Here is a 9,621-nt window from a genome sequence, read left to right as displayed (position 1 = left end):
CTACGATAAGCCACAAAAAATGAAACTCCTAGAGTGACGGGTGGTAAGCAAGCACCATATACTGGAGTCCCGAGTATGGTGTTTCTACAAGTCCAGGCTGACAGCCGTGAGTAAGCTGGTGCATATTAATCTTAAATGGGAAAAGAGTCATTCCAGGCACCTAAGAAGTGAAGGAAGCAATGATTCCTACATATGAATGGGTCGAATGGAGCTGGTCCACTGAGTGTGCACAGACCATCCCCTTTGGGCCAGCAGGCACTGCCAGCAGCTGTTTCTGTTTCAGTCTTTGGCTTGCTCCCTCCCACTCCCAGCCTCCCCGCTCTGCCAGAGCAGCTGGAGGTCCTCCGGGTGCCTTCATGAAGCACCCTTCCCGGGGACAGAGGTGCCCTCATGAAGCACCCTTCCCGGGGACGGAGGAGCCGTCATGAAGCACCCTTCCCAGGGACAGAGGAGCCGTCATGAAACATCCTTCCAGGGGAAGGAGGTGCCTTCATGAAGCTTCCTTCCCAGGGACGGAGGAGCCGGCTCTGCTTCCCCTGTTTGCTCTCAGTGGTCGCATTGACCTTGGCCTCATCATCCCCTAGCCCATTACTTCCCAGGTGGGTCTGAGTCGGTCCCTTGAGATGTGAGCTATTCCCAGATCCTCTGACTGCTCTTCTTTCAAAGTGGAAAGGAATAAAAGGCGGACGTGGATAAACTCTTATGAGCTGTTTGTGGAGCCAACATTAATTATTTTAGACTTTTTCACGAACTGAATCTCAGTTTTGTTCCGTGTGGTCCTATGAAACTTTGACATCAGCCTCTGCAGTCACATGTGGCCATAGTCTGGCCAAGGAGGTATAAGAGCTCGTTGCCTGGTGAGGCGTTTGGGAACCCTCTTTGTAAAGGCCTGATTCAATAGGTCGTATTTTCGTGCTTTGCTAGAAAGCAGAGGCACTGCCTGGGACTGTAGGAGACTTCCTACAGACAAGGGGCTCCAGGCCAGGCACAGTCAGAGACCGAAGATCTCCTCCTCCAGGGGCTCTTCCTCACCCAGGCATTGATCCCAGGAATCCTGCATTGTAGGCAGATTCTTTACCGTCTGAGCACAAAGGAAGCCCAAGAAGGGGCAGACAGATAGAAACGGGGTGGACTCTTTATATGAAAATCTTGCAACCTTGGTTTTTTTAAGCCACTGTTTAGTTGGTTTTCCTGTTACTTTCAATATAGTGCAAATGCAAGTGATACTTTAAGTGTGAAATTGTGATAAATATTTGTTTCTGTCCATAGGAGAAGTGATAAACTCTCCAGCATAATAGGTGGTATTTAAGCAAAGGCCAAAGGTGACGCTAAGGGGATTCCTGAAGAAGGGGAGTTGAATTTGACAGAAAAACAGAAATGTTAATTTATAAAGAAAATCATTTGAGATAAAGGTGGCTCCAGGAACCTCAGAGTGAAATTCTAATTACTACAAAATAAGGTTTCCTTATTATTTTAGCACTTGAGGAAGCTACAACTCTGTGTGTAAGAGAGTAAAACATACGTGTGTGTGTGTGTGAGTTGCTTGGTCGTGTCCGACTTTGCGACCCCGTGGACCCTAGGCCCCTGGGATCCTCTGTCTGTGGGATTCTCCATTCCCTTCTCCAGGGGATCTTCCTGACCCAGGAATAGAACCCGGGTCTCCACATTGCAGGCAGATTCTTTACCTTCTGAGCCAGTAAAACAAAGGTGGCAGAGATGCTAAAGATAACTAACCTTTATTTAAGAGTTACGAAATGCCAGACTCTAGTCTAAGAACCTTCTCCTTTCATTATCACAATAACTCTCTAAAGTAGATACTATCAATTATCGCCATTTTAAATGAGAGGAAACTGAGGCACAGATTTAAGAAACTTGCTCAGATCATAGAGCTGTTAAGTGGTACAAAATAGACCAGTACTTAACTCTGTTGATCTCAAAATCTGCCATAAACTTTCTATAGGAGTAGTCCAGTTAATCAAATTAACTCACAAAAAATCAAATTAACTCACAAAATATTAAGAATTTACATGGTGAAATGTAATACTGTTCTTTAGGATTCTCAAGGAGGCAGAGTATATTCACAAAAAAATAATTGAAATTGTTTATATTAATAAGTAATCCATACTACAGTATATAAATTAGCTACAATAATGTATTGCCTGAGTAGAAAAATACAGGCAGGTAATACCCTAAAAAATAATAGCATCATTTCTATTCAGTGGGATTAGAGATGGTTCAATTTTCTTTTATAACATTTTCATGTTTTCAATTTTTCCATAATTATTTAGTTACAATATTGTTTCTGTTATAAGAAAAACAATTAGAGAACAATTGTGCATGCTAAGTCGCTTGTCCTGTCTCTTTGCAACCCATGGATCACAGCCCTCCAGGCTCCTGTGTCCATGGGATTCTCCAGGCAAGATACTGGAGTGCGTTGCCATGTCCTCCTCCAGGGGATCTTTCTGATCCAGGGATTGAACCTGTGTCTCTTGTGTCTCCTGCTTTGGTAGGTGGGTTCTTACCACCAGTGCCGCCTGGGAAGCCCAGAGAACAAGTTTATACTGCCACAGTTTCCACGTGCCGATTGGAAGCTGTGCAGATGCCAGCTGTCCTAGGTTCTGCTGCGTTTTTGTGAACCATTCAGCGTCTCAGCTGTCCTGCAAAGCCAAATTTGGGGGTAAAAATTCTGTTTCTGGATGTCAGGGTCATCTCCACATTTAACCTACTGGGGAAAGACGATCTGATCCTTCATCTTTTGGGGTGTGAAATAACAAAACTGCTTCTCCCTGTTGCCCTGTGGGGGCACCAAAGGCCAACTGGAGGCAGGTCACGCAAGGATGGCTGAAAGCACTCTCCTAGGCAGCATGTGGGAATGACAGGGAGACAGGCACTAGGAACTCAGAGTCGCACATTGTTCAGTTGATGAGTGAAGACTGCCGGCGTGGATCTGGGGTGAGTGGCTGATGGCGGGAAACACAGGGAGGTGGGGCGGCACTGGGACTCGGTTCTCGTCGAGAAGGTAGGCTCTGAGAAATGTCCCAAGGTCAGAGGGCGATGCTAGGGTAAACTAGGTTTCTGAGGGAAGTGGGGGGACTCTGGATGGATGCAAGGGCAGCAAGGTCGTCCAGCGTGCCCCTTCAAGGACCTGGAGGTGGTAACACCCCCAGCCCTGTACCAGAGAAGCACCCGCTGCAGCTTAGTCCAGCAGGGAGGCAGTAAAGAGACTCTTGGCTGCAGCATTTTGAACGGACTCAGTTGCAACTGGTTTGGAGTTGAGGCTGCAAGAAGGAAGAAGGCTGCAGGGGGTTGTGATGTGAACTACGGTTTCCATCGAACAGGGGATCTGAGATGCTTGAGACTTTCCCTTCCCCTGCCAGTGTGATGCTGGCAGATGCTGGCAATGAGATGATCCTGGTCAAACAAAGGAGCTAAGGTTACTGTTAACACATCCATTCATCCACAAGCTCAGTTCTACCCTCAGCTCCTGCTGCCCCACAGTCCAAGGCAAGACTTGCCCTGGCTTCCCTTCCTCCCCCTCCTCCCTCTCCAGGTTCTGTTGTTCTGAGACCTTGCTTATTCTTCTCCAAGTCTGTCTGGCTATTAGTTTTAACCATGTTTTGCATTTCCTTGGAAAAACTCTGACTTTGAAAAAAGATAGTGAAAGGGATGGGACAGAGTTGAGAAACTGTGATGGGAAAACTGTCAGAATTTGGCAAAAGCTAGAACTTGGCAAGAGACAGGTGAGTTAAATGAGCTGGAGGTTTTCTGATTAGACGATGAGCAGCCAGGGCCCTGGGTAACTCCACGTCGTCACCCATGGTTTTGCTTCTTACTGGGTTTCGACCTTGGTTAGGAGCATGCAGTGTTCATTCATAGGTACAGGGAGTCCCTGAGGTACGGTCCATGGGCACAAATGCTGGGAGATGACAGGGGGTTGGCCTTCCCAAGAGAAAACTTCCCCACTGAACTTTTCGTACAGATGGATGAATTTCTTATACACACACACACAAAGTGAAACACCTCAATTTTACAGACGGCGATATTTTAGGGAATGAACGACAGCACTGGTATTTATAAGGCTGGATTTGAAGCGCTGGTGTGTTCCCTGCTTTCCAGAGTCAGGCGTTCATTTCTGAAGTGGGCAGTGTGAAGAGGTGTTGATGCTGCTGGAGCTCAGTGCTCGGCCACAGTGTGCCGTTTCCGCTGATGGTGTGAACTTGTCCACAGGACGGCCTGGAAGGTCTGCTTAGAAACAACGGCCCTTGTGGTCGCAGGTGGGAGGAGAAGCGTACCACAGGACTGACCGTCCTCAGGCGCAGGCCATAGGGCGTTGACGACTTAGGACTGTAGGAGCCGTAGAGATGGTCCCTCCAATACATGGGCAGCCTTCCGGTCTCCGCTCTTCTCTGGGGATCCCCCGTCACCCCCTCGTGGTCACGCGCGTCCTGACCAGTCACTGGAAGGCGCCGGTGTGGGGACGCAGCCCCGAGTCGGCGCGGTGTTGGGTGTTGCCTGCGCTGCTCAGAAACTGCCCTCCGTGGGATGTGCTTGAGGCCACACTGTTGTTTGGTTTTCTCTCCTGGTTCTGCTTCCCGCACAGTTTACCGTCTCCCACGGCGCTAAATGCAGCGCCTTCCAAGGTGCCATGCTGGTCTCCCGAGGCGCCTTTACATAATCCCTCTCCTCGGGCCTATTTTGGGAACTCCGTCCTAAGGCAGCATTGATCATCCACAGCTGCGAGCCTCAAGAAGCAAGGAACAACCAGATGGTTAAGTGCCTCTAACACCACCATCTGACATATTCTTGCCAGAAAATGTCAAACCAGAATTTCATGCAGCTTCTAGATCCAACTCTCAATGAAGAGGAGTACAGAAGACAGGAAGACACGATAAACACATGATACCACAGGGATGTGGTTGGAAAAATACAGACTGAGGCAGACACTGCAGGACAAATAATCTCATGCCCTAAATAAATAACAAGAAAAAATAAATATACAGCATCTCATGAGATAGAAATTTGAACCCAATATATGATACAAGGGAGTAATTATTAATTTTTTGTAGTAGGATAAAATAGGACTTTTTGTAGTAGGATTTTTAAATTTATTATTAATGTTAATGATTAATTTATTATTAATTTTAATTTTATTTTTAATGTATTTTATTAATAAAAATGTATTATTAATTTTGTAGTCATTTTTAAAGAATCCTTATGTTTTAGAAGTACATTTTGAAACTTTTGTAGATGAAATGTTGTGAATTCTTCAAGGAGGAAAGCAGGTAAAAATTGCTGAAACAAAATCAACCATGAGTCAGTAACTATTGAATTTATTTACTATACCAATCGGTCTACTTTTGTATGTTTGAATGTTTCTGTGTTACAAAGTCTAAAATTTCCCCTTTTGTCAGATGATGTTGGAATGGCTATAGGCATTCTGATCATAAACATTTTAGAGATGGAGCTAATATCAGGTTGAGTTGGAGATACCGTTTGGGCTTTGGGGGATATATTTGTGTGTTTTTGTTGTAGTTTATTGTGTGTATAGTTGAGTTATTTCTATTCCTCTGGAGTAGGAATGGCTTTGAGAAATACTTCTAATGCCTGGTGTGCTGAGGTAACTGGCATCAAGACAAAAGGTGCTGCTTAGAAACTGAGTCACAGTCCCCATGAGCCTTTGCTCTGGTATATAGCACCAGAAGTTCGTGGGAGTGAGAGAGAGACAAAGCTTCAAAAGCAGTCTGTGGAAAATTCTTATCATCAAATGTATAAAACAATATGCTCTTTCTGTGAAATTCAATTCTTTGATACCTTAACAAAATGGCAGTTCTCTCCTCAGGAATATAGAAGAATGCAATAATAACATGTGCTGTATATTTTAAATTAAAAGAAAAAGAATTGTTTGAAATCAAATTTAACAGATCAAATTGTGTTTGTGGGACTCAAATTTCTACCAGGACGGTAAACAGCATGGTAGTCTGTGTGTAAAGATACCAATTTTATGCATTTTATGCATAGAAATGAAAAATAATTTAAAAAACTGATCAGTCATGCTAGAAAGACGACTGTTTATTTTTCCATTTTCTCTCTAGAAAATAATAACAGAAGATAATTGTAATATGAAAAGTTGATCAAAAAGTATACAGCCAAAAAATGTATGGAAGAAAGTGTTATAAGGATGTAGGACCTTTCCAGTGGTGCCAGGGGTGAAGACCAGCCTCCTGGTGCAGGAGACATGAGACGCGGGTTCCGTCCCTGGATTGGGAAGATCCCCTGGAGGAGGATATGGCAACCCTCTCCAGTGTTCTTGCCCGGAGAATGCCATGGACAGAGGAGCCTGGCGGGCTGCAGCCCCCAAGGTCACAAAACAGCTGGCCATGACTGTCGTGACTCACACCCAGGCACACACGTATGTGCGTGGCGCCCTTGAGGGGCTCAGAGTCACAAGTGTATCATGCGAGAGCCTCAGGCAGTTAAATAATTAAAATGCCATGTGATGGGTGGTATCTGCCAGCCTTTAAAATGTTTAACTTGGAGGCGATCTCTTTCCACATTCTAAATGTATACTCATTTTATACTTTTGACTTGTAATTTTGCATTCTTTTGCTTTAAACTCCTCCCCGCCCGCTGTATCAGCCTCAGAGGCTGCAGTCACCTCCCCTGCTTAGTCGCCTTCACTGACTCCTCCTCTGCTGAGTTCCAAACTAGACAGCAGAGCTCTCTTGAATTCAGCCCCTTGAGGCGTCTGGCATTAGCTCTTGCACTCTGCATTATTTTCCGCAGTGTACCTCAAGAGCCCCACCTGTCTGCCTCAGGGCCTTTGCACTTGCTCTCCCGTCTGCTGGGCTTGCTGTCCACCACCCCCACCTCCTCTGTAGCCACAAGGCTTACTTCTTTGCCTGCCAGATGACACCTTCTCTGACTACTCTTTTTAATTTATTTTGGACCTTTTGGGTCTTGGTTGCGGCATGTGGGATCTTCGCTGCGTCATGCGGGGTCTTTCCTTGGGGTGCACGGACCCCCTCTAGTTGTGGCAGGCAGGCTCCTGAGCTCGCGGGCTTCCGTAGTTGACGTGCGCGGGCTCCGTTGCTGTAGTAGCACGGAGGATCTTAGTTCCTTTAGTTCCTTAGTTCGACCAGAGAGCGAACCCGCGCCCCCTGCCTTAACCACTGGGCCACCAGGGCAGTCCTTCTGCCTCTCCTCTCCTTTCGGAAGGCCAGCCCTGCCACCTCGCTCGCTTGCGTGCCACGACCTTTTCCCCTGCTTACCGTCTCCATGGCGCCTAGTAAATTCTGACATGTATATTCTTGCCTCGTTGTTTAATTGTCTACTCTCCCTTGTTAAAATGTAAGCTCTGTGAAGTCAGGGATATCTGGGTTTTTTTCATTGTTGTGTCCCCGACACCTAGCAAAGGCTATGACGCATAAAGAATGCTGAGTAGCACTTGCTGAAGGGGTAAATTGTCCAGGAATGCCAAGCTAGTTTTATACTACAAACAGTTGACTCCTTTAAAAGGTCAAGCACTGAGTTCTAAGAAGCAATCACCCCACTCCTTCCTTGGTTTCATTAATATTCTCTGGAGAAAGCATGCTTTTCCACTTTTCCAGATGTCACCCTGGTCAGCAACTGAAGCACATCTTGGGTTCACTTGTGATGTAAACCATGGAACTGTCGTGCATTCTGGAACAGGAGACTGCCTCTGCATCTCTGTGTTTTCCCTATCCCCGTACTTTCAGCTGGAAGGGAAGGATCAAGTGGGAGCGTGGCCGCCTTTCCAGGGCTTTTCCAGCAGCCTTTGATGCCAGCTGTGTGTCAGACAAGCATCGTCCCTCTCCCTCAGCCCCCAGCTCTGTGTCTCTGTCTCCTGATTCTTCCCCTCCCTAGTCACTTCCCTTCACAGCAACCATTTCAAAATTAAACATGAATTCTAAAACAAATGAAGCGAAGGTAGGAAGGGGGAAATGAATCACAAGCATATGGGAGCAGTTTTGTTTGAAAGCACGATCAGCATTCTTTGCAAACAAGCTGTGGCCATATGTGGCGGGGTGGGCGTAGAAGGAGTTTTAAACACAGAAGTGGTAAACCGTGGTAGTCTGAGTTATAAAGGGAAAGCTCACTAATGGCTGGTTCGATAGTAAGAAGGGATACTTTGAATGAAGTCTCTCCATAAAGACAAGATACTTTCATGTCTTTTTACAAAATGAATAGATTGCCAAGAGGTAGTGTGCGATGAGAAAATTTTTACCATGGATTAGCAGAGAAGCTAAGACAACTGGTTGGAACTTGTTTCTTAGCTGAAACCAATAAATTCAAATCTAGTGGCGTACCAACAGAAGTTATTTTTAGAATCAGATCTGTTGTCTTATGTACTCATCCTGAAGGAAGACAGGGAAGAGATGGAAGGGGTGTGTGTGTGTGTGTGTGTGTGTGCGTGTGCGTGCATGCACGCGCATATCTGTGTCCCTTTTATTGACTGATTCACTTAATACATGTTTTCTGGGTTCTTATCATGCACAGTGCTCAAGGCCTGGATATTTGATTGTGAGCAAAAATCCTGAGTATTAACTGGTAAGAGGAGATCAATCATCACAGTTCCTGCCTTCATGGAACTTCCTGTCTGGGAGGAACATAGACAGTCATCAAACTGCACACAAATGGAACTTCCTGTCTGGGAGGAACATAGACAGTCATCAAACTGCACACAAATCAATGAAAAACAACAACTGCGGTTTGTGCTCTCAAGGAGGAGCCGGGGCTGGGATGCCTGACCAGACGGGGGTCAGGAAAGGCTTCCCCGAGGTGATGCTGGGCTCGCAGCTGGGAGGTGAGAGTTAAAAGAGAGGGCAAGGTGGTGCCCAGGGCAGGGGCCACGCATACAGTGGGCCCAGAACTGGCAGAGTTGCAGAATATTGGAGCATTGCGTGCAATGAAGCATTGCATCTGGAGCTTGATGGTGAGAAGTCAAGAGGGAGGACAAAGAGGTGAGAAGGGGCATGACTACCCAGTGCTGCGTAGACCGCGTTAAGGACTTTGGTCTTACTCTTAAGGAGAAGCCATTGCAAAGGGGGATGGGACAGCTGGTTTGCAGAGAATGGGCTGTAGGAGGTAGAAGTGATAAAAACTGGTTATGCTGGACCAATTCTTCATTTGACAAATGTTGTGAATGACACTGTGAACGTATGAATGACCTAGAACCAAGCACTGTTCTAGGTCCCAGGATACAAAAGATGCATGAAAAATTTACGACTCTCCCCTCATAAGGCTTACCAGCTAGGATACAGCATGCATTGCAAAGAAGAAGAAATAGTAAATTGCAATTGACATAATGCAACCAGAGAGCAGAGTAGGGTGCTCTGAGATCAAAGAGCAAGGGTCCTTTGGAGGAAGTGGTGGGGAAACCTCAGGGAACGGTTCCTCTAAGTACATTTGCTGAGCCCTTGGTATTCTCTGGGGATTGGTTCCAGGACCCCCCACAGATACCAAAATCCATGCGGGTGCTTAATCCCCCGATATAAAATGGCATAGTATATGCATACACTATGCACACCCTCTCAAAACCTTAAATCATCTCTATTTGTCTGACTGATTCCAACACCCAATACAATCTAAATGCTGTGTAAA

At 46.0% G+C, this 9,621-nt stretch overlaps 1 long non-coding RNA gene across 1 annotated transcript; it reads right to left on the bottom strand.

Moving 5' to 3' along the window:
* Positions 1–2,510: 2,510 nt before the first annotated feature.
* LOC129635790 (uncharacterized) lies at positions 2,511–5,071 on the bottom strand. The gene is made up of 2 exons (XR_008706463.1): positions 3,834–5,071; positions 2,511–3,411 (listed from the first exon to the last, which is right to left on the bottom strand). It is a non-coding gene; the product is annotated as an uncharacterized LOC129635790 (long non-coding RNA).
* Between the last annotated feature and the right edge of the window lie 4,550 nt (positions 5,072–9,621).

This window comes from Bubalus kerabau, chromosome 21, assembly GCF_029407905.1.
Source record: "Bubalus kerabau isolate K-KA32 ecotype Philippines breed swamp buffalo chromosome 21, PCC_UOA_SB_1v2, whole genome shotgun sequence".
Taxonomy (NCBI): domain Eukaryota; kingdom Metazoa; phylum Chordata; class Mammalia; order Artiodactyla; family Bovidae; genus Bubalus; species Bubalus kerabau.
This window is presented reverse-complemented; position numbering and strand designations above follow the sequence as displayed.